This window comes from Notolepis coatsorum (genome assembly GCF_963971535.1).
Source record: "Notolepis coatsorum genome assembly, chromosome: 1".
Lineage (NCBI taxonomy): Eukaryota > Metazoa > Chordata > Actinopteri > Aulopiformes > Paralepididae > Notolepis > Notolepis coatsorum.
Genome location: NC_140165.1, coordinates 275,237,352 through 275,261,924, shown reverse-complemented (window position 1 = coordinate 275,261,924; position 24,573 = coordinate 275,237,352). Strand labels below are relative to the sequence as shown.

Here is a 24,573-nt window from a genome sequence, read left to right as displayed (position 1 = left end):
ACTGCACTATTTTACTTTGTATCAGTGAATCATAGACGCCTGGCCATAAGAGCATTCTGCTCTCCCACTATTGAACTTGGGGGAGCAAAGGTATGATCTTGCTCCACCACTTTTTGATTATATGAAAAATATGATATATCCCCCCCAATATATAAATCTAACCATAACTACGTTATGGTTAACTGAGTTTTATAGTGAAAAGAGCAGCTTTATTGGTCAAGATTGAAGGCTCTATATTGCAGGAAATTGCACTTACAGGTTCATTAAATAAAAAAAAAATCTGCCTGACCCCCTCCAAACCACACCTTGCCTGCCAAAAAAAAAGAAAAAATTTAAAAAGAAAAAAAAATTACAAATAAAGGGCACCTATCTGGGCTAAGCCCCGGATCTCCTACAATCCTAAATCCGCCCCTGATGTAGGCTCCGCTGGGGGGGAGGTACATGTAGGCTCCGCTGGGGGGGAGGTACATGTAGACTCCGCTAGGGGGGGAGATACATGTAGGCTCCGCTGGGGGGAGGTACATGTAGGCTCCGCTGGGGGGGAGGTACATGTAGGCCACGATGGGGGGGAGGTACATGTAGGCTCCGATGGGGTGGAGGTACATGTAGGCTCCGCTGGGGGGGAGGTACATGTAGGCTCCGATGGGGGGGAGGTACATGTAGGCTCCGCTGGGGGAGGTACATGTAGGCTCCGCTGGGGGGGAGGTACCTGTAGGCTCCGCTGGGGGGGAGGTACATGTAGGCTCCGCTGGGAGGCTTCTGGCCCTGTGCTGGGACCGGCGACACCTCTGGCAGCATTTCCACATTTTGAGAATAAATTAAGCTCAACTGAACACCAACTGTGAACTTGAGAAAGGGTTTGGAGTAATGATGACGATTCCAAAATAATTTAATCCTGGAATCAAACAGATTTTCAACTCTGAAATATATATTGAATACATATATATATATATATATATATATATATATATATATATATATATATATATATATATATATATATATATATTAGTGCTGTCAGGAGATTAAAAAAATGTATCTAATTAATTACAGGATTTGTAATTAATTAATCTAATTAATCACATTTTAATCGCATAACCATTTTATGCCTGATATTCTATATTCTATAATCATATTTCAAATTGCATGTGTCCGGATGGCAGAATTCAGTACTGTATCTACAAAACCTTCTGTTTAATCATCTTCCATCTATTAATTTGCTTAGATTTTTCAGGTCTGGTCAATTTGAGCATGGTGTTATTCACAGTCAAAGATACATTTTCTTTTTTATTGATATTCTCATTTGGTTCATTACTATTTACTCAAGCCTAGTAACAGACACAGTATTTCTGACATGGGAATACATTCCCTGAGATCCATAGATGTCCCTAGAATCAGATACCAAGAACATGCAAATGGACCATATAAAAAAAAAACTGTAAATGTGTATTCTACATTCTTATGGAATGAATGAGATAAAAAAAAATATATATATATATATATTTTTTTTTGTAATTAATTTTGAGTTAATTTTCATAACGCGGTAATTTGTGTAATTAATTAATCTAATTAACGCGATAAATTGACAGCCCTATATATATTTGACTCGGCTGCAGAGCAGAAATGCGGAGGCCCCACTGGGTCAGGGGTCACATGAGCTACTTACGTATCTGGGGTGCTACATTGGCACCTATCACTGCAATGCAAATTCAATGGAAGTTTGGAATCCAGACCTGAGCTTTGCGATTTGAGCCCAAACTGAAAGCTTATTTGAGTGTTTTCAACTGAATGAGCCAAATTAATCCAAGGTTTTGTCTGTTTTGCAGTTGTGTCTGATGAATATCTGCCTATATTGTCTTTACAAATATTTCACTGGTGCAAAACAACTAACGCATGACCAGTTGTAAGTAGAGAATCCTCTTGGTACAAAAATTGGCACGAATCAGGAATCACAGCAGCATTCCATGTGCTATACAGTACGTCCATAAGAGAAGCAAGTGCTCAGTAAACTTTCCCAGGCTAAATAAAGGGTTATTGATAGGGATGCTCGATATTGGCTTTTTTACCGATACCGATATACCGATATTGTCCAACTCTTAATTTCCGATACCGATATGAACCGATATCAACCGATACCGATATATGCAGGGTTTCCCCCCCAAAAAATTTGAATAATTTCAGGTAATTAACATTACATATCTCTTGTTGTGGAATTAACACAACATTATGCATACTTTTGACAATAAATAAAATCAGAATTTGTTCTTACTTGCTTGCCTGTGTAAATAAAGGTTATAAAAATGTAAAAATAAAAATATATATATAAATTATTTCGTTTTTTTGAAAACCGATACCGATATTTTCCGATATCACATTTTAATGCCGATATCGGCCCATAATATCGGTAGGCCGATAATATCGGACATCCCTAGTTATTGAGCATAGATTCATATTTATTGATATCATATCAGTAAAATGAAGCAGATTATCAATATGGAAGTTCCATATCAGTGCCCACCTCTAGTGCATGTGTGTTTGTTTGTTTGTTTTATTAGGATCCCCATTAGCTGTCAAATTAATTAATATAACATAATTAAGAGTCTGGGTGTCATCCTCAATAGCATACTGTCATTCAAATCCCACATAAATAACATCACGCGGTCTGCTTACTTCCACCTACGCAACATAAATCGTCTCCGCCCCTCACTTACACCTACCAGCACCGCTACTCTTGTTCACGCCCTGGTCACATCCTGCCTGGATTACTGTAACTCCCTCCTCATTGGTCTCCCACACAAGTACCTATATAAACTCCAACTGGTCCAAAACTCAAACCACATTATCACTAGAACTCCCTCCACCAACCACATCACTCCTGTTCTCCACAAACTTCACTGGCTGCCTGTTAAAGGTCCCGTGTTTTGCTATTCCTTTCACTATTTGGGCAATTTTACACAATTACTGTGAGTCTATGGAACACATCTGTACGTTTTTCAAGCTGTTTTGGGCTGGGCTCCGCCCATAAGCGCTTTGAGTGACAGTCACCCACACAGCGTGATACATACGAGAGAGAGCAAGAGAGAGAACGAGCGAGCGAGAGAGAAAGGGAGAGAGAGAGATGATAGATTGCTCCGTGCGCGCATGTGCGTGTGGGCTGTGTGAGCGGCTCGAGCGATTGTGTGTAAAATGCAGGTGGGGAGAGAGAGAGAGGGAGAGTCAGGGACAGGGAGACCGCTTCCACATTATTCCTACTGCTCCGTTGTTGAGCGAATTGTTGATTCTCTCTGTCGGCACCCGCGCACGTCAACCCGTTTGAGGAAGTGTCAGTATTTCCACTCGCTCTGTTGTTGAGCGAATGGTTGAGTGTGCGCTACAACCATAGAGGGGGTGTTAGTTATGCAGATGAGAATTCTTGGACGTCACAGGTACGCGACATTCAGAATGGCTTAGTTCAGTGGGGGAGGATCTTGTGACATATGAAGTGGACTGATAAGCCAAAATGAGAATTAGAGACACAGACCCCATTGATACAACCCCACATTGCTAGAAAACAATGCTAAACACTGGAAAAGGCCATTTATAAGACATGGGACCTTTAAGTCACGCACTGGCTACAAAGTATTACTACTCACCTTCAAGACCCTCCATAACAAAGCCCCTCCTTATCTCACAGAACTCCTCCAGTCCTACACTCCCTCTTGCTCACTTCCTTCCAACTTGTCACTCCCCCTTCCCGTCTGACTACCATGGGATCCAGAGCCTTCTCCCGCTGTGCCCCCCGCCTCTGGAATTCCCTACCACAAGACATCCGTGCAATAGACAACCTCCCCACCTTCGTGTCCCGTCTCAAAACACATCTGTTCATTCTGGCATATTCAATTTAATTTTACGTTTATTATAACTCTGTAATATGTAAGGGATAATGTATGGCTAGGAGGTCATTGTCGCAAAATAATTGACCGACACGGAGTTTAAAATACCGAGGCGCCGCGCCGAGGTGTTTTAAACGGAGTGAAGGTCAATTATTTTGCGACAATGACCGAGTAAAGCTATACATTATCCCGCTTATTATATGGCTAACTTACTAACAATATACCTAATTCATTTGACAAATCGCAGTTGTTCTGTGGCTCTGTCAGCCCAAATAAAGTGATTATTATTATCGCGAGCAGCAGCCTCTGTTCTGGCTCCGCTCTGTTCAGGCTCCGCTCGTTGCTCCGCCCCCTGTCATCGCCGGCAGCACTGAAACAGTGGGCTTGATTGCGAACAGCTGCGCTCTGCGGTCATTATTGAAAAATCTGCGGTCATTATCGAAAAATAATGACCGCAGTCGGGGGGCTGTTGACCAATCACAAGCAAGCATTTCGGCGAATGTGAAAACGCCATGTAATAATGTGTTTTTAATTGTGTGTAATTGTATTTGTATTTTAACCCTGTATGGTGACCTTGGGTGCTTTGAAAGGCGCTTAAATTAAATGCATTATTATTATTATTATTATTATTATTATTATTATTATTATTATTATTATTATTATTATTATTAATACAAATACTGAATACTGAACAGAGTAATAATAAGAAAAAACTGAAAGCAAAATGTATATGCAACAGTGAAGATACAATGAATGTGTGTAAATGGTAAAATGTTAAATGGCTGCATTTATCCAAAGCGCTTTAAAAAAGATTTTTACAACATTTTACCCATTCACTCACACATTCACACACCGTTGGCGGAGGTGGCCGATGGCAAGGTGCCAACCTGCTCATCGGGAGCAATTAGGAGTTAAGTGTCTTGCTCAAGGACACTTTGACATGCTGCCCGGGAGGAGCGGGAATTGAACCAGGAACCTCCGGATAATAGTGTTTGTCAATTAAAAAAGAATTATAACAAAAATATATTTAGTCAGTATGAAAGTCAAATGTGATCTGAATAGTGAGATCTTTTTAATTTTTAATTTAAAACAATTTCTTTATTATTATAAAAAAAAATCTTGTTGGGGAGCTCCCGTAGCTCACCGCATATCTCGGCGCTATTTCTGCGTCGGGGAAAACCGTGCTCGTCACGGATCTGGGGGACACGAGTTCGATTCCCGGACCCGCCGTCATTTCTCAGAATGTCTTCCCCTGCTCTACATCCCATTTCAACCTGTTTCTGTCGGTCATGCTTGACCAGAAAAGCGATAAACGCTAAAAAATAAAGTTTAAAAAAAAAAAAAAAAAAAAAAAACTTGTTTAACTCAATCAGTGCCAGCTATTAGACGGGCCCCACTCTAGGAAGGCCAGCTTTTAATTACAAGTTTTCACTGTGTGTCACGTTGTTTGTAGAGCTAAATCTATATTTTATATTATAGCTATGTATCCAATGTCATTGTCAATCGACAGTATGAACCTTCCGTTCAATATGCCATAAAGAAATATTTTTTTCATCAATACGTTCCCATTTTATACCGTGATGAATATGAGTGTTATATCAGAATGATCTGGGATAATTCCTGCAAAGCTATTTATAAGGCGCTAAGCTGATAACGTTAAATCCATTGGCGTTTCGGCCCTACACAAGCTAGAGTTGAAAATCCAAATGCATATGATCGGTATTATGATCCACCATGAATGCATGAAGGGGGGGGGGGGGGGGGGGGCGGGGAAGTCGTTTCTGATTATTGATTACCAGTAACGGCATTAGTATTTAATGCTAAAAACGCTAATCAGCTGGATCGGTATGAAAACATTGCACAATCAAGCCAGAATTTACGTCAGATATTCCTTACCTGTGGCCGGGAGTATTCCAAAAATAATATTCCAATTGTTTGATCGCCATCTGGTACAACCAATGTCGATTAGGGCCACGGCATAATCAATCACAGCATATGCATTGGATGTCCCGTAGACGTTTGGATGCGACCGATTTAACCTATAGCCTTGCCGTCTAGTAAAAATCTGCGCCAGGAGACCTTACAGTGTAACACAAGGGTCTGGAACAGGGTTTACTGCATACCGCTACCTCGGAGAATCTGACCGGTACTGCACCCTCGGCGTTGCAGTAGGGCTTCTAACGGCAACATATGGGTCCCTGGCATTAAATAGGATATTAAAATCGGTAAAAAAGAAAAATGAACCAAAAACGTACTATTACGTGGCTGGCACCCAATGGTTGTCAAGTCAAGTCAAGAGTTTTATTTGTCACGGCATACAAGCATACAGTGAAATGTATGTATGTATGAAATGGTTGTCGGGCAAACACGTAATATTACGTGGATGGCCCCCATTGAGTTAAACTGTGGATTGTTTGTTTCTTTGTATAATGGTATAAATTATTATTTTGTGTAAATTAGGTTGTACGCCGACCATCAAGTAATACTTGTTTAGTTTAGGAATAGGGGGCAGGTAACTATAATAATTATTCTTCTTCCTGCTCCTTTTGCCCATGGTATGGTATTTATGATTTTAAAATATGTATTTTTTTGTAGATTTTTATTGGTTTGTACTACCGGGCAGTCCAGTAGAGAGAGAGGGAGAGGAGGAAATGGGAGAGAGAGCAGAGGAGGACATTCGGCAAAGGACGGCGGGTCCGGGAGTCGAACCCGGGTCGGCCGTTTCGCGACGCAGTGCGTTACATGGTGTGCTACTAGAGCGCCCCGGTATTTATGATTTTGTATGAAAACTCTATGATTGTATTGCTTCCATGTGGCAAATAAAACTCTGAATCTGAATCTGGATAACCAGGGAACAGGAGTTCAAAACGTTTAAACCCTATCTGATCAGATTTGGATTCATTCATTTCAACTCATTATGAATTGAAAATGGGGGACCCTGATGTAAACAAGACGAAAGTCTTTGTCTGGTCTGCATTACAATTGTGTGTATTGATCTGTACTGTACCCATTCTGCAATCTGTTAATAAAAATGTTCAATCAATCAATCAATAGGGATTACAAGTTTTGAACTCCTGGGCCCAGACGACTGCTCTACCTACCGAGCCACTGTCGTGTGTGTGTGTGTGTGTGTGTGTGTGTGTGTGTGTGTGTGTGTGTGTGTGTGTGTGTGTGTGTGCGTGTGCGTGTGTGTGTGTGTGTGTGTGTGTATCTTAGTTTGTGGGGACTGTTTTTGTGTTGCTGCAATGGAATACTCCACTGGGATAAAAAGTAAATGTAATGAATCAAACCATTAATGTGTGTCCGTAGCACAGTTTGGATACATTCTAGTCATTACCGGTAATCTACTTTTTTCTGTTAGAAAAACAAAAACACACAGACAAATAGTCTAATTCTACAAGTGTCAGTGTGCTACAAGTGATTATCAGAAATTATCATACAGATAACATAGGTTTAGGATGAGACCTTGAAACTGGGTTCCTATGAGGGGCGACAGTGGCATAGGAGGTAGAACGGTTTGATTCCGACTCCTCCCGGCACCACGTCGCAGTGTCCTTGAGCAAGACACTTAACCCCTAACTGCTCCCAATGCGCAGGTTGGCACCTTGTGTAGCCGGTTCAACACTGAACCTGCCACTACTTCGACCATGCCTTGAGTGGGAGTCGAACCCCGGGCGTCCGCACCGCGGGCGACATCACAGACCACTGTGCCAAGAAAGGAATTCCTCCCTAAGCGCTCAGTCTGGATGCCTCAGGGGAGTGAGTTTTACTTCCTGGTACCGCTACCACGCCTCAGCCACTTCTCAACTCACGACCGAAGTGCTTCGTGACTGGGCTTCGCGGTACCATCCGTTACACTTGCATGGTCGCCTCCGCCGTCGGTGTGTGAATGCTTGAATGTGAAGCATGAGTTGTAAAGCACTTTGGATAAAAGGGCTATATAAATGCAATCCATTGACCATGCATTTACCATTTACCAAGTTTATTCAGAAAGGGGAATTATCATATAGATTACATAAATTTAGGATAAGACCTTGAAATGGGGTTCCTATGATTGTTGAGGAAAATAATTATCCATATAACACTATTGCTTTTCTCCTACAGCCAATCACACAACAGAAACACACAGTGTCAAAGGCTTCGTTCACACTGAAAACCATACTGCTCAATTCTAAATTATTGCTCAGATCAGATTTTTTTGTTTGGCTGTTCACATTTTTATTTTTTGGCCAATATCAGACTCCAGTGTGAACTGGTCATGCTCCTGAACTGACCTGCATGCGTAAATTAACAATAAAGAAGATTGAACAATTGTGACACAATTAATGTCAATCTAGAGTGACGTAAAAGTTGCCTGAAAGTCGCATGACTGTTCAGACTGAGGCCCAAATCAGAATTGAAAAGATCAGATTCTAGCCGATTTCGCCTGCAGTGTGAACATACCCATAGCTATGGTGAAGCCAACTCGTCTCACACAAAGTGCAATGCTTGTGATCCGCCACCAGGGGCAGAGTATCTAACAGTGAGCGAGCAAACGAGTCAGTGCATGAGCTAGTTAGGGTAGGATGTTCTTTGTCAGTGCAATCTGTTTGGCTTGTCAAATAAATGGTTCAGCACCAATTTTATGTTGTATTTATAAATAGTTATTTATTTATATTACACTGTATTTGTATTATTATGTGAGGAGAGGAGGAGGGAAAGCAGAGAAAGACACACACAGAGGGGTGATGCTGTGGGAGAGCAAGTGGAGAGACAGATAAAAGGTGTTAGAGAGAAAGATACAACATAGAGAGATACATTCGCTCTCGGGTCCGAGACAGGTACGAAAATACAAAGATAATTTCTCTGGTGTGAACAACCAGACTACTGATCTACTGCTCTACTGCTGGTGTGAACAACCAGGCTACTGCTCTACTGCTGGTGTGAACAACCAGGCTACTGCTCTACTGCTGGTGTGAACAACCAGGCTACTGCTCTACTGCTGGTGTGAACAACCAGGCTACTGCTCTACTGCTGGTGTGAACAACCAGGCAGCTGCTCTACTGCTGCTGTGAACAACCAGGCTGCTGCTTGTACCAGAATGTATGTTTTGTGGCACTTCGGCCCTGGTCTGTTCCCAGCGTGAGATAGAAGGTTATGTTGAATGTCTGTTAAACTATTTTAGCTATACGTAGTGACCTCAAAAACTTAAATTCCATGACAGTGATGGAAAACAGTTTTGTGTGCCATGTCACAGGGATGATCTACCTCACAAATAATAACCAGAATATCACAGAGCATGTCAACTGTTCCCTAATGAACCTTCACAATACTGAAATCTGATATCAAGTGCCATGTGTAATGTGTTAGGAATCAAAGCAGAGCAATATCGCTGACATAGAGAATTGTAAATGATGTTCCATCTTGCATACATCAATTTAGTTTGACAATTATATATAATATGGTCACCAGTGATGTCATCGAGGATATTTAATCCTTGTGTTGTGTTAATGACAGCTCAGTGAAATGATAAAGGTAACAGTCCCTATAAGACAAGGTATTGCTATTTTTACATCTACTGTACATCATTTCATCGTGCTGTAATTACTGGTAGCCATATTCAGACTAATTACTCTCTATAACTGTCAAACTAAATTACTGTGTGCAAAACTGTTTAGAGTTTTTGGATGTGTGTGAGATTATGTGCAAAATAAATTAGTATTGTTTTTTGGTAAAGTGCTCCATCAAGCAAATCATACCAGATAAGCAACTAGAGATCATATCAACTCATAATGTCACCTGCCTGCACCTGCTAGAAGAACCTTGTATATCTCCTCTGTCTAGAAAAGGAAACATGGTCCATGTTTTATTCATCACATCTGACGTGAGTCACGCCGCTCATAAAAAAACCAACCCTGAACCCCACCGTCATAGGCAACTATCGTCCTGTCTCTCTTCTCTCCTTACTTTCTAAAACACTTGAACGTGCTGTAAAAAAAAATAAGTTTTGTCCTTTTTTTCTTTTTTCTTTTATTTTTTTTACTTCACTTTTAATATTTAGCACTGGACTGTTGCCGCATTTATCTTGTTGAAATCCTCCCACAGGTTATTTTTTGTAAGTCGACTCTTTTGCACACCCCTATGACATGTCAAATCACCTCTTGAACAGCCATTGGCTACACTTTTTTTATTTAGTTTGATTGAGGTGTGTCACACCGTGTGTGGGGCCTCCCGCTCGCATTTCCCATTGTAATCATACACAGTGCCACGGTTGCATTCTGCATAGTTGTAGATATCATGATGGCAACCCCGCTAGCTAAGAAAGCTAAGGTAAATTAGCTTTATGTGTGCTTTATGTTTGGAAAATGTTCTTAATGAGGTTATGGCTACGGTGGCAACGATTGTTAACTTCATAGTTAACTGCTCGAGGAAATACAAAGCTTGCATGTCCCGCTCTACTCCGCGGTTAGGTGGCTACGCTGTGGAACAGTTTGTCGGCTGCTTTGATAAAGAAAGGCCAAGACTACCCGGCCTGAACTCGAGGACGAGAAGTGAAGTCAGTTGTGAAACTGATCTTTCTCACGGATATTACGCGACGCGTTAACAAGTTCAATCTCCGACTGCAAGGTGCAGGGCAGACTGTTTTGGACATGTTTCGGAGTTCATAAGACGATTTGGGGACAAAGCAAAACAGGGATCACATCACACTGACTGGTAGGAAGCTGTTTATTTTCCTACACATGGGTTTGCATGTGAACATGAACTTGAATGTGCATATTGTTGAGAGTCACAGCCAACTAGTGACACTGGTTATTATGACATCCTGTTCTCTCTGTCAATTGTAGGATGTAAAAGATTAAGCATATGTTTATTATATATGATTATGGGGAATGTCTGTATATTCTTCCTCCCACTTGTGTAAAACTGTGAGAACTATGGACTGTGGACTCTGGAACAGTAACTTGTGCAAACTACAATATCTTGTGTAATCCTCAAGTCAAGTCAAGTCAAGAGTTTGAATTGTCACGGCATACAGGTATACAATGAAATGCGGATGGTCTTGCCCGCAACGATGTGCAATACAGTGGTACAACATATAATAGAATCAAAAAATGAAAAAACAACATTGTGCAGTAAACAGGTAACAGGTAACATGGAGTGACATCTCGGTATCTGTACATAGTTATTTACTCCTGGAGAATGGAATAGGCCTCTGATATGACAGATGTCTTTTTGTATTCTTATATAACCTGTATAACTATATACACTATAAAATATACTACAATTAATGGAATATGCACAGTATATGCACAGTCAGTCAGCACAGTCAGTCTCTTCAGTCTCTTCGCTTACAGTTCTGTAAATGGCAGGAATGTGCAGGGAGGTGGTCACAGAGCGTTTGACCTTGACAGTGGGTAAATCTCTGCCTGCAGAGAAAGCCGGGCCCGAGCAGAAGAGCACAGGAGCAGAGGAGAGAATCACTCCCTTACAGTTATGAGGCAGAGAACTAATATACATTATAATACAAAAATATACATACATATTATACTTTAAACTACAAAATACATATATGATGTGTGATCAATCAGTGTTTAAGTATATGAGTGTTGAGTTGTACATGTATATATATGCTATATCTGTTTTCTGTAGAATTTGGACCATTGCAGACATGGTGACGTAATGGGGTTTTTCCCAAAAGAAGTGATCCGTTGCTTCCCCGGTTGCTGTGGCAACTAGAAGGGGAGGGGAGTTCATCTTTGCTGAATTGTGTGTTGATTGGCTAGTGGAGTAGCGATGAGCCAATAACAACGACACAAGTTGAAAGAAGGAGTGTTTATCTGTGCTTGCTTTATGACGCTACGGACCTATGTATAAAAAGGTCAGCTCACTGGACCCCAGGCAGATTTTCAAGCAGTTTTTCAGATTTTTTTATTTAGATTTTTCCATTCTTAGACTTCAGACAATACAAAGAGAGTTTTTGCTATGCTAAGAGAGATATGTTTTGTTTTATAATTCTTTTAACTGAATTGGACATTTCCAATGAGGTCTCTTTTGTAACTTGCTTTTTCTAAATAAAAATGACTTTTTTATAATATCTATTGAGTTCGTGGACTGCTTTCTACCGCAATGGGCCACGATGCTGGCCGCGCCCTGCTTTCAGCCCTGCTTTCATCTGAGGTGACTATGTTACGGATTGAATCCATTGCTGGTTAATGCTTTTCAGCTAAAGTTATATATTATATATATATATATATATATATATATATATATATATACTATTGACGGTAGCAATGCTTGGTTTCACTGTTTGTTGTTTGCGAGCGCCGGTAGCCACTGTGTTGGACGGGTCCCATTCGATTTGTGGGAAACTGAAAGTCTAAGCCACTGCAGGGCCGGACGATCGGTACCATGGATTGATGGGCCTGTCAAACTGATAAGGGGTTATGGGGCTTGCAAATGATTGTTAGTACGCTAATATTACACTAGTGGCAGTAGTAAAACTTATTAAACGGTTAAGTAATATCACCAGTGGTGATGACGGTGACGTAAGATCATCAAGCTTTCAAATGAGCAGAATTACAGGCCTTTCCTCACAAATGAGGATGGTGGCGGTGATGACGGTGACGTAATATCATCAGGCTTTCAGAGAAGCAGCATTAAGGCCCTTTCGTAAAATGATGATAATAATGATGATAATGATAATAATTATATTATTGTTATTATAGGCAATAAGAGTTCTCCCAGACATACATTCGGTTTATTACAAACAAAGAAGAGGTTAACAACTCTTCTATGCTTACATTTCATATCAACTGGATATAACTAAACTAGTGGCGATGAAGTAAGCTTGATATAAATAGTAATTGACCCGAGAACTTAGCGAGTTTAGCACCTCGCTGGGGGATATCGGGCAGCCAAAGGGTTATATCTCAAGTAAGTGATCTGAGATAGATAAGAGACATCCCATCGGCTCTTCAACACATATATAAAGCATACGCGCATATATGTGGCATGTTCATGCATGCGCACATGTATGCACTTACCTGGGATTGATGTGTTTTTAGAGACTGAGAAACAACTTTATTTTATTGGAGATCTGTCCATAAAGACTCTAACTCTCTCTAGGTGCCTGTGCTTTGTGTGTGTGTGTGTGTGCTTTGTGCGTGTGCGTGTGTGTGTGTTTGAGGATGTGCGTATAAGTGGCGGGCTAGGGGAGCCGTCCACCTTGTATGTATGTGGTGCTGAACTTTGCGCACGATTGCTTGGTAACGTGAGCTACGTCATGTCTGATTGATTGAAAACTTTATTAACAGATTGCAGAATGGGTACAATACAGTACGGCTGCTCGACATTAGCCTGGTAACGTGAGTGCTGTCATGTTAACGTTAGCCGCCTCAGTTAAACCTTGCGACACCTCGTTAGATGAGGCTTGCGAATCCCCCTCGTCAGATTCCTCTTTTGTTCCGTAAATGTTTCACTAAAAATTTAAATGAATAGGCAAATGCGAGTGAAATGGTCATCTCATGTATGTATATAGCCGTTTGTCTCCATCGCGTTGTTTCCCCCAATTCAGATTTAGGGTTATGTATCTCGAGGCTGGAGCCAGCATTTTTGGAAATCAAAATATGGTCACCCTAGGATACAACCATAATAATAATATGGTTAATAATAATATAATAATAATGTACATTTACATTTACATTTAGTCATTTAGCTGACGCTTTTATCCAAAGCGACTTACATGTTCTGTACGACAAGCCATCAGGAAGGGCACAACTCTATCAGCTGAGCAACAATGTTCATCAAAGTGTTGAGTGCTACAGTGTAGGTTAGTTTATTAGGACAAGTGCATGACAGTAAGGTTAGTTAGTTCGTTTTTTTTTTTTTTTTTTATTCAGATAATGGTTGAAGAAATGCGTCTAATGTAAAAATGATCATTAAAAATACCTGATTATGAGATAAAATGTGTCTTTAAAATGCTGTTACGATGCATGTAGCCTACTGTATATGGATGGAATATTGTTGATATGGCACACTAGTTAACAAGAGCAATTCAAACTGGCACTTCATGTCAAAAAGGTTGCCGACCCCTGTCCTAGACCCTAATCAGTCTGGCTTCCGGACTGGCCACTCCACAGAAACGGCCCTCATTGCGGTCACAGAGGCACTTCACTTAGCAAAAGCGAAAGGCCTCTCCTCTGTCCTGATTCTCCTAGATCTATCTGCAGCCTTCGACACAGTCAACCATCAGATCCTCCTCGCGGCCCTCACAGGAATGGGAGTGGCTGGCTCTGCGCTGACATGGCTGACATCATACCTCAATGACCGCTCCTACCAAGTGTCATGGAGAGGGACCCTGTCGGCCACCCGCCCCCTGCGGACGGGTGTCCCCCAGGGCTCGGTCCTAGGACCCCTTCTCTTCTCCCTCTACACTAAATCACTGGGTAACATTATCACGTCTCATGGCTTCTCGTATCATTGTTATGCCGACTATACTCAACTCTTCCTCTCCTTCCCTCCCTCAGATATCCACGTCTCTGAGCGGATCTTGGCCTGTCTGTCTGACATCTCCGCCTGGATGACGACCAACCACCTCAAACTGAACCTAAGCTAAACAGAATTGCTCCACCTGCCGGCCAAATTCCCCCCCCTGACCGACCTTTCCATCTCAGTCGAGAATGCAGCTGTGACGCGTCCCCGATCGCCAAGAACCTTGGTGTTGTCCTCGACGACCAGTTGAACTTCTCTGCTCACATCGCAGCGACAACCAGAACCTGCAGATTCCTCCTGAGCAACGTCAGAAGGATCCGCCCCTTCCTGACAAAAGAAGCCACCCAACTCCTCGTCCAATCAACAGTCATCTCCCGCCTCGACTACTGCAACGCACTGCTCGCTGGCCTCCCGGCCACTCTCACCAAGCCTCTTCAACTCATTCAGAATGCAGCGGCCCGCCTGATCTCAAACCTACCGAAGTCGGCCGATGTCACCCCACTTCTTAGGGACCTGCACTGGCTCCCCATTGCTGCACGAATCCGCTTCAAGGCCCTCGACCTAGCATACCGTGCGGCAAAGGGAACCGTTCCCGCCTACCTCCGGTCAATGGTCTCCAACTACACACCCTCAAGACCCCTACGCTCTGCATCTTCTGGCCGCCTCAGACCTACTCCTGTCCGAGCTCCGGGAGGGTCATCAAGGAGAAGACGCCTATTCTCAGTCCTTGCCCCACAATGGTGGCATGAACTACCCACCCCAGTTAGAACAGCCAAAACCCGTCCAATCTTTCGCTGTCGACTAAAGACGCACTTCTTCAACCATTATCTGAAATAAAAAATTTAATAAAAAAGATATCTAACCCTAACTAACCTTACTGTCATGCACTTGTCCTAATAAACTAACCTACACTGTAGCACTCAACACTTTGATGAACATTGTTACTCAGCTGATAGAGTTGTGCCCTTCCTGATGACTTGTCGTACAGAACTTGTAAGTCGCTTTGGATAAAAGCGTCAGCTAAATGACTAAATGTAAATGTAAATGACGTTTGAAAGGCTTTATCAATTCAAAATCAGGCCTGACACAATTGGGAGAAGAAATAAAAATATGCAAATTAATGGACTACATTTATGATAAGAGTCCAGATGTATGAGGCTTCAGGGAAGAACAGGCTAATAATGCAAAATGTCTTCAAAGGGCCCCCGTGTCTGAGTGTAGCAGGAACCATGCTGTTAAACCGGCACCCACTGGCACATTGTGGCCATTAGAGGTAACTGCACCTTGTTAAAACATGGCAGATGAGAGGAAACTGGCATACATGTGATCAATACAAATGTAAAACAGTACCTAGCTTGAAGAAATACATTTTTTGTTGGAGAAATTCTACAACTAATGGAAGAATCCAATGGACTAATGGATTCTAATGGAAAATACAACTATTGGTAGGTTATAGATAAACATTTTATGTAAAATAATTAGGGCTGTCAAAGTTAATGATAAAATTATTTAAAGCGTTAAAATAAATTAATCTAGATTAATCTATGGAGTCAAACATTTTCAACGTTCTGAACTTTCAGCAGTATATTTGCTTGTTCTTTTTTTGCATTGACTCATGCACCTTTTTTTGTTGTTAATATGATTTATATTACCTACTGGTAGTTCATACAAGACATTATTGTCCTCTAAGCCAATCTGCACTTTAACATAGGTCTGGGTTGTTTTTATTTCTGTTAGCGCCGGGGATATAAGAAAGAGGTCTAGCTGAGTCAATGTTGATGATTTTGTTGAACATTTGTATTTCACAGGAGAGTAACTGTATTCAAAGAAAGCTATTAAAATAGTCTTTGAATCTAAATATACTTTCTTTGTGTCGATTTTACATTACTTCCATGATTTTACTCAAGCAAATATCTGTTACAAGCTTCGGTCTTAAGTAGAAAAATGCACTAAAAATAATACATCCACATAACTTTTAGAAAAGTGCGGAATAAAAGTATTGCTTTTCCAATTCATCAATTTATCCTTTAAATGTTGACGGGTCCACAATCAATATTGTTGTTTACATGCTACAGGCATGTATTCCCTCCCTATGTCATGGTTCCTGCCAGTGCTCTCTCTCTCTATCTCTCGCTCTCTTTCCCCTTCTCCCGCTCTCATTATTGGTAAAGTAGGTGCAGGTGTGGTGTTCAGCGTGGCAGCTGATCTGACGTATGTGGGCCTATTACATCGGGTATATAACCCCGCCCCAGATGTGGAGAAGCTGTCAGATCGCAAACTCTTGTTACCAGTTAGTCGTGTTACTTTGCTCGTATTCACTATTCTGATGCTTCTAGTTGTTCGCCTGGATCTCATGTTCTTTGACCGTGTCTAACTCTGTACTCTTGTCCTCTCTCCTCAGCCTGCTTGGCGAAGACCTGGAGACACTGGCTGGCTCACAAGGAACTGCTCTGAACACCAGCCTGGCTGACTATCCCCGTACCCGCTATGACCCCCGTCTGTCTGACTCTCTTGTCCCTGCACACACCCTGGACATTATGATCTCCCCCGTGTATCGACCCCTGCCTGGACATTGACCATTCTCATTACAGCAAAAAATATACCCAATTGGGTTTTATCCAGACCTGTCTGCCGTTTCTCTTTGTCTGCATATTGGGTTCCAAACTACAATCGTGATACCCTACTTCCCATTTCCCGACGTGGAATACACCTGATTGGATAAATTACATGCTGGTGCTCTAGTCTGGTATCTAGTGGCTGGATGTTATCTATAACACCTTTAACATTGTTATCCCCCCCCCCTTCCATGAAAATATACCAGCTAAATCAAATCAAATCAAATTTATTTATAGGGCCCGACAACACACGTTAATGTCCTCATGGGCCGTACAGGTCTTCTTTAAACAAGTCAAGAAGACAACATAACAATAAGTCAAGAACAGAACAAGAACACCATAGGGTGTAGCTAGTAGAGTTGTTCCGATACCGATACCAGTATCGGAAATGCCGCCGATACTACCTAAAATGCTGGTATCGGCGAGAACCCTCTAATTCTGCGCTCCGATACCATATGACGTAATTTATCAACAACACTGCGGTCTGCTGAGTGAGCATTATAAAACAAACGTGTTTTTAACCGACCGTGAATGAAAGTGTCAATGCCATTTGTCATTTTAACACCAGATACTTTCTTAAATGCCACATCGTCCCGACAGAGCGCTGTTGACGGGGAGCTCTGATGGGTTCGCTTGGTGGTGTTATTAGCATTGAACAGCTAACCGAAAGCTAGCATTAACTAACGTTAAAGTTTTAGCTTTAACGTTACCGTGGCTAAAGTTGGGGCTATTCATAATCCAGCAATAATGGCTGCAGACCTGCAAGCAAAGTACAGCAAGTTGGCAAAGGAGTATTCCAACGTAAATCACATTTTCACCAGTAACGTTACAGTCTTTCCATCTACCGGTAGCTCATGCTAGCTAACCTAGCTCACGTTAACGTCGTCACTGATCGACCACCTCGCGTACACAATTAATGACATGTTGCGGACAGCCATATCGGTGACAATGTTTCGCTTTTAGTGCCTAATGATAAGAGTCTGAGGCGGAGTCTCAAAAGAGAATGTTGAATATTTATTGTGCAAAAATCCCAACAGAGCCTCTGCTACTTAAACGTAGCCTTTTGGAAGCAAGTGCAGCAACGAATAATGTCTGTGTGGAACTAATGTGCCAACAACCTTTCCGTGGGTGAACTCATTGAGATAGTTTTCAATTACTGATACTAATACTAATCTATACAATCACCTGTTGTTGAATAAATACCATTACTTTATAGTTATTACTAAAAAACAGTATATATAAAACAGTAGCTGTATATAACAAAATTAAAAAAAAGTTTTATAATTTATATAAAAAATATTCGTATAATTTGTTTATGTATGCACTGGTATCGGATCAGTATCGGTATCGGCCGATACCCAAAGCTTAGATATCGGAATCGGACCAGGAAGGAAAAAATGGTATCGGAACATCTCTACCATCTCTACCAGCTAATTAGCATTCACTGTTCTAGACAGACCCCCTCGTCAGATCCAGCAGAAACATTTAATTAATTATAACATACATTTTGAAAGGAGCCGCTTGATGAGGGTGATGACCCTAAAATGTCTAAAATGGTTAAGATGAATCATCCAGGCTGTGAGGAATAATCAGTGCAGATACCTTCCTCCAGAAAACAAACAAGAAGACCAACCAATAGGGGGCCAAAACAAATGTGAACAGAGTATTGAGCCAGTAAGCACTTTCTGCTTTCAAGCCTTAGGGCTCTAATAATGACTTGTATTCAAGTGTGTGTGTGGGGGGGGCGGGGGGGGGGGGGTTATAACTTATGGTGCAAACAAGGAAAAAGGCCACAGCTCTAAAAAAAAAAATTAAAATAATCCCAGACAGCCCCCTAATCAGTCATGTTTTTTCTTCCCTGGCTGTCAATTACCTGGAGGATAAATTCTTGTTAGGCTCGAGCTTGCCAAAAAACTGCCTTTCGCTCAAGTTTGGCTCTCAGAATAATGAGGAAAATGTGAAAATATATTTCTCCCGGTAACATGATCTGTACACAGTAGGTAAGCAAGGTGAGAAATCATGTTCAACATTCTCTCAGCAAGTGTGACTGGGCCTCCATCCTGCCATCCAGATACAAAAAGAAGAATGTCTAGACACTAGGTTTTAAGATATAAAAAGGTTTTAAGCTCTAAAAAGGGGCGTTTTCCAGAACAAATGGGAATGAGCCTGCAGCTCTGTGCCTGATGTTACAGCACTGTATCATCATGGCATTGAGAGCTGGAGACAACAATCAACCTGTTGTGTACAGTAATCAAGGCCCATTGTTTCTTAAAAACAGTGGTTCTCAACCACAGGTCCGGGGACCCACAGGGGTCCTTGAGGAGGTAAAATGGGGAAGAGTTTTATTTCAGTTTCATTCACTAGAAGTTGAGCCCAATGACAGAATATGGCCTATCCTCTGTTACTGTAGCCCCCCCCCCCCTAATACAGTTATGGAATTCTGGACTAAGTAATAATATAATAACAAAAATGTTCTCTGATGGGGGTACCTGAGAAAGGTCAAATCAAATGGGGGTCCGCGGCCTGTTGTGTATCAATGTAGGGGTCCATGACATGACAAATGATTAGAACCTTCAAATAGTGTGCTGTCCGTGGCCGACGTTGGCCGTATCCCCCGAACAGCCCAGATTCTCAATAGCTAATCCAAGCTGTTTAGGAGTAGTTAACATTTTTTGTTTTATGAGAATAGCACCACCATGAGGACAGATGACTCAGAGCTTCACAGGCCACCTTGCTGCTGTAAGGCAAACGTATTTGTCAAGGAGACACACTTATTTGAAGATTGAACGTTTGGCATGACTGTGGCGCTAGAGGAAAAGTCAAAGGGTCACCAGAATTTAATAAGGTTCTTCCTCTAGGGGTCATGAATGTGCACCGCAAATTGGAAAAGATTAAAATTAAAGCTATTTGAGCTATTATCACGTTCACATGTAGGAGCTGCCTTGCCGGCGGTGGTCAGGGTGAATATTAATATTAATTCTTATTTAGTCATTATGGGATATAATACAACATAAGATCGGAGACATGTTTTCTGTAGTTGACTGACTGAGCTCTTGATACAAGGACAAAAAGGTCAATATGAGTTTTGTATTTTAAGTGTGTTTTTGCTGTAAGAAGGTGTGCTCACGTATGTAATGCTTGTCAAGGCTGGAAAGTAGTGAATTCAATGTTGTACTGTCGTTATTGCTGTTGCGTAGCTTTTTGTGAAGTTGTAATTGTTGGAGTAGTTTTTGTAGAACATGGTCAATGAAGAGGAGAGCTGTAAGGTGTGTAAAGAGATGAAGACGGATGAGCCAGAATGAAAATCCACCGAGTTAAATCCAACTGAATTTGCATCGATTCCAGATGATTAATTCCCGGCCAACCACGTATACGTGTTTGCTCGCCAACCATTCAGCGCCATAAACGTATATATATACGTTTTTGGATCATTGCTTCTTTTATTAGATTTTTTTATTCATTTCAGGCACACAGACCTCAGGGTTACCATAGGGCAGCGGTTCTCAAACTACGGGTTGCGACCCAAAGTGGGGTCGCAGGTAGGCGACAAAAAGAAACTCAGATTGAGTTTTCCACCCAGCAGCTGTGTGTATTTGCCATGTCTCGCCCCTTCATCAATGGAGGCCGACACACGTATTCCAATACACATCTCACTACACCCTGCGCATTTATAATTGCGGGAGGGGGGTCTGGTCTTTTGTGTGTAACCTGGACTTGCAATGGATAGGTTTGTTGTCAGAAGCGTTGCTGGTTGGCCGCGATGAAATGGGCTCTGCCTCTGCGCATAACCAGCTGCTATACCACACTGAAGTGAGGTGGCTATCTCGAGGCAGAGTATTCACCTTTGTTAACTTGGAGAAGAAGCACAGATTTTCCTTGCAGACAAAAACAACACATTGGCAGAGAAATGTGCTAATAATGAGCTGCAACCTCCGTTAGTGGCACTCCATGATAATCAGCGGAGATTTGGGGGTATTTACTCAGCTTGATGGCTTGTTGTAGGAACAGAATGCAGGAGGCGCTCAATGATCTTTCGTGTGACGAGCTACTGAAAGTCAAGTTCACTGGGCAGGCCCTCGCAAAGTTCTGGATATCAGTCCGGAACGAGTACCCAGTGTTGTGTAATGCTGCACTGATAAAGCGTGTCCCCTTCGCATCAACATACCTCTGTGAGGGTGGATTTTCAGAGTAGAAGCGGATCTCTGCCAAAGCGCACGTGAGCGCATTTTCTTTTCATGTTCTGGCAACATATTTTGGCTAAATATGCCTCGTTTTATAAATGTGTATGCAGCAGCTTTTCCCAAACTTAGCGTCGCACCCCAAAATGGGTCGCGGACCCGTTTTTATTGGGTCGCCAATTGGCAGAGTAAAATGCATAACACAGGGCTCGAAATCCCTCCTCCTCCCCCTCCCTGAACGTCCCTTTATCTGTACATTCGCTAGTTTGTACACTCGTGCCTTGTGAGTTGACAGCAGACATTAACACTTTCCGTGCCGGAGCTCGGTGCCCCGGAACCTCCTTGAATGCCGCGACCCACTTCAATGTTAGCATTAAAAACTCCTAATCTATGTTTTCAATTATGGCTATGTGTCTAATCTGCCCGTCGCTTATCAATGACTCGTTTTCCAGTCAACATTGTTGAAGCGGATTGTTTTTTTATCGGTTCATTTTCGTTTTATAGCATTTTGAAAAGCCCTCGTTTTCTTTTTTTTAAACTTAAATTTTTATTAACATTTATAGACAAACAACACTTACACAAAAATGGAACCCATAATACAACATTGTTAAACAGACATAAATAATAAAGTACAAAAAATATAATACAATTATAATACCCAAAAAAAAATCAGAAAATGCTAACTAAGTCAAAAGTGTGTGACATGGGTTCAGAGACCCTCCTTGAACCTCTTTCCTCCTTTACCCTTCGCCCTCTTGTGATGCATTTGGTTCTTCCTCTGTGATGTCGTTTTCGTTCCCCTTGTAATCCTCCCACTTTCCCCATCTTTCTCCAAATTTCTCTTCCTGTAACCTCAGCATGTGTGTTATCCTCTCCATATCCTGTATCTCCTCCACTATTCCTACCCATTGTGCTATTGTCGGTGGGTCTTCTTTGTACCACAGTCTTGTTATTGCTTTTCTGGCCGCTATCAACATTATCTTTATTAAATATTTGTCCCCCCCTTGTATTCCCTCGTGTGTCAGGTCTCCTAAGTAAAGCACCAGTCCTGTTTGTGGTAACCCGTATCCTAATATTCTGATCATTGCCTCCCCTATCTCCTCCCAATACCCCTTCAGCTTCTGACATCCCCAGAATATGTGTGTGTGATTTGCCCCCTCCTTCCCACACATCCTCCAGCATGCTCTTTGTGTTGGTGCATATTTTCCCTTCAGCTCTGGGGTTATAAAGAATCTGATTATGTTTTTCCATCCAAACTCTTTCCATATCCTCGATCCTGTTGTTGAATGTTGCACCTTGCATATGTTCCCCCATTCCTTCCCTGTTATTCCTATCTCTAGTTCTCTCTCCCATTTCTCCCTTATATAATCGGTCGTGTGTCCCTTGCTGGTCATTATAGCCCGGTACAGTGCTGATATTACCCTTCCTTTCCCTCCTTCGTATGCCCTTACTATCATCCTAATTATTCCATTCTGTTCTTCTTCCTTGTCCCCTCTTATTTCTTTATTATAGTAATCTCTAATCTGTAGATATCTGAAGTGGTCCCTGTTTTCTAGTCCAAAGTTCTCCTTTAATTTTTGTAGTGTTTGCATTTCCCCCTTCTCTATCATTTTGCATATCGCTGTTGCCCCCCCCCCCCCCTCTCCCACCTCCTGAATCCATGGTCCAGCCTCCCTGGTTTGAATCTCTTGTCATGTGCTATCCATCTCAGAACCCCTGACTGCTTCTCTAATTTGTGTGTTTTTACTACTCTGTTCCATATGGTCAAGGTACATTTGGTGATAGGATCTAACAGTCCCTATTTTTCTTTGAACAGTTCCCTATCTCCCACCAGAGCTTGTACCTTGTATCCCTCCCCTTCTTTTTCAATGTCTTTCCATCTTGCCTCATATTTGTCGTTACACCAGCACGTCACTGCTCTCAGTTGCGCTGCATAATAATAATCTTGTAGGCTGGGTACTGCCATCCCTCCCTCTTCCTTTGGTAGTTGTAGTGTTTTATATCTGACCCGTGGTCTTCTCCCCGCCCATATGAACCTCAATATCAGTCTGTCCCACTCCCTGAATTGATTCTGTGGTATTTGTATCGGTAGTGATTGGAACAGGTACAGTAACCTTGCTAGTATGTTCATTTTAATGACCTCTATTCTTGAATTGAAGTCCAAGGGCATTACTGTCCATCTCTCCAAGTCTCTCTTGATGTTCTGATTTATCTGTGTATAGTTCGCCTCAAACAGTTTCCCCACCCCTCTCGTGATGTTCACCCCTAAGTATTTAATCTTGTCCATGTCCCATCTTATCCCGTACTGTTCCCTAATTTCCGTTGTTGGGGTATAGTTCCATGCTAAGGTCTGTGTCTTTGTCACGTTTAGTTTGTATCCTGAGTAGTGGCCATATTCCTTCAGTAGATCCATCAGTGCCGGGAAGCTCTTGTCTGGTTGCCTCATGTATACTATCACGTCGTCCGCAAATAGGCCTAGTTTATATTCCGTTCCCTTTATCCTTACTCCCTTAATGTCCTCGGTCTGTCTGATCAGTTGTGCCAGTGGTTCTATGAAAACGGCGAAGAGCATTGGTGAGAGACAACATCCCTGTCTGGTAGCCCTCTCTAATCTGATTCTATCCGTCAGGCTGCCATTCACCTTAACCCTCGCTGTCGGTTCTTGATATAGCGCCTTGATCATCTTCATCGCCCTCCCGTTCAGTCCGAACCTCATCAATGTTTTATATAAAAATGTCCAGCTCACACTGTCGAATGCTTTTTCTGCATCTAGGCTAATCAGTACCGCGCTACCACCTTGTTTTTGTATCTCCTCTACTATGTGTAATGTCTTTCTCACGTTGTCCTGTGTCTGTCTCCCTTTAATAAATCCAGTTTGATCTTCATCTATAATGTCTGGCATAAACGTCTCAAATCTCTTTGATATTATCGATGTATACATCTTGTAATCCACGTTGAGTATGGACACAGGTCTGAAACTACTACATAATTCTCTATCCTTCCCTTCCTTCGGTATCGTGGTGATTATGGCTTCCTTCCACGAGGGGGGCATTTTGCCCTCTTCCATCTTGTGTCTGAACGCCGCCCCTAACATGGGTGCTACTTCCGTTCTAAATGTCTTGTAGAATTCCGATGGGAATCCGTCGCTCCCCGGAGATTTGTTGTTTTTAGCCTCTTCCAGTTCTCGTTCCGTAATTATTTTATTTAATTCTTCATTCTGTTCTTTCCCTATCGATGGTAACTCTAGCTTCTCCAGATATGCTTCTATTTCCTCTTCTCCCGCTGCTTTTGGCTGTGTGTATAGTTTCTCATAGTATTCTCTAATGTCCTCTCTATTTCAGCTGGGTCTCTCAATATTTCATTAGTCTTTGTATCCCTTATTGTGTGTATCGTGTTCAACTTCTGTTGCGTCCTAATTCTCCTAGCTAACAGTCTGGT

General features: G+C 41.9%; 1 protein-coding gene across 1 annotated transcript in view; it reads right to left on the bottom strand.

Moving 5' to 3' along the window:
• caln1 (calneuron 1) overlaps nt 1–24,573 on the bottom strand; it is a gene marked incomplete at its 3' end in the record, with an annotated part of 545,727 nt that overhangs the window by 267,423 nt on the left and 253,731 nt on the right. The window lies entirely within an intron of this gene.